The sequence below is a fragment of the Cyphomyrmex costatus genome, unplaced genomic scaffold (assembly GCF_001594065.2).
Source record: "Cyphomyrmex costatus isolate MS0001 unplaced genomic scaffold, Ccosl1.0 scaffold998, whole genome shotgun sequence".
In the NCBI taxonomy this organism is placed as follows: Eukaryota; Metazoa; Arthropoda; class Insecta; order Hymenoptera; family Formicidae; genus Cyphomyrmex; species Cyphomyrmex costatus.
Window position 1 is genome coordinate 106,925 of NW_017280591.1, and position 1,929 is coordinate 108,853.

Genomic DNA, 1,929 nt, shown 5'->3' on the forward strand with positions numbered 1-1,929 from the left:
CTCTCTCTCTCTCTCTCTCTCTCTCTCTCTCTTTCTTTCTCTTCTTCCTTCTCTTAAGTAAAAGTCGCGCCGCGGTCTGATTAAAATTAATTGCGCCCTAGATCCTTCAGCGGGGATCACGCGAGAATATCGCACGGGCTTACGTTAATCGAATCGTTAGATTAATTATTTAACTTTCTTCTCCTCCATCCCCTTATCTCTCTTTCTCTCTCACTCGACAAGAGATCGTTTATTGAGAGGGTTAATTTTGACGAGAGGGTTGAGGTTGCAACGGGAGTTGAAAGCGTTGCGAGCTTGAGTCGTGCGATCGCATAGTATTTCTCATTGAAATTTGCAGTGCGTGATTTTGTACATCGGATTGTTAATTATTTTATCAATAATTAAAGATTCTTTAATATCATTGGTTTATACACGGAAAGAATGATTTGATCCGAGTATCTAAAAATGTAGATAGAAATATGAAGATAATGTTTTTAGACCATCAAAATAATAAGAATCTTGAGCATAATAAGCGATGTTGCCAAAAACTTCAACGTTCCAGTAATCAGTTCGAGCATTCTATATGTATAATGATTTTGATATCCAATAAAGTTATTTTCAGATTTGAATCCAGCCAATTTTTTTTATTTTTATAAATATGTACATTGACAAAAAAATTTATTAAATCTTAATACATATTTCTTTGAATATTATTAAGTAAATATTGAAATACAGTAAACAAATATTTATTCAATAAAAATATGATAACTAAATTGATTTTGTATTAAATAATATTATATTTATATTTAACAAATATTTATTAGAATTGAGTATTTTTATCAGTGTATACATGGAATTCAATTCTACTGAAGTATCTAAACATTTAAATGGATAAGATCTGCAAACAATTTATTGGAATATCAATCAAAATAATAATGTAATAATTAACATAACATGAGCAAAAATTTTGACATTCAGCAATCAGTTTTTGCGTCTTATATAATTATTTTGATGATCCAACGTAAAATCTTCCTTTCCGTGTACATTTAGATTTAGTGAAGAGAGACAAGGTCAGTAATATTAAAGATCAAATTTAAAAATGGCAAAGCTGTTTTTTCTGCTGAACGCAGCCATTGATAACACGAATGAAAAGTTCCTCATTTGTTTTTCATTAGTAACTCTTTATATTTCATTTTTAGATACACGGTACAACAAAAACGTATTTTGTTTATATTGTATTCACGTTGCGTTTTTCAATATCGTTGCATTTCCAATATCATATTTTTTTAATCACAATATCGACTAGCTGAACTTCGTTAGCCGCAGCTTTGTTTACAGCTGGATTGCCGAATGGCTCGTCACGAACGTCATGTTGAACGCCGAACAAGCGATAATTCGTAAATAAACAAATGCAAAAGAGTCTCAAGTGCACGGCGTTGCATAAAACGAGATTTTCGAGACAAATTCATCGGGATGGGGGAGGAAGGAAGGTAAAGATAGAGAGAGCAACGGAGGAAAACACACCCGAAGATAAACGTAGAAGGGAATCGCGAGATGACGGGGCGCGGCGAAGCGGGGGATGTGAGGGGGGGGTTGGTTTGTGACGGTCGACGGTAATGCGCACGTGGAGAGGCACGTAAGGAGAAGGAGACGCGGAGGAAGGGTTCGGGGCAAGTACAGAGGGGGTGCGGCGCAGGACGCGGTGAGCGGCGGAAGGCAGGGGGGACGGCGGGGGTTTGCGTTTGGTCCGGGAGCTCACCGGGGGATGCTGTATTGATCGCGAGAGCTAGCAGGCTAAAGTAAGCCGAGGCTGGCTGGCACGGAGGGTTGCCTTGGCAACCCTCGTCGTCCCTCATCCCTCAGGAGTCCGGCCGCCCGTCGGCCCGAAAACCACCCCCGAACGCCAACCACCACTCTCCACCTCGCTCCCTCCCTCCCTCCCCCCCCCCC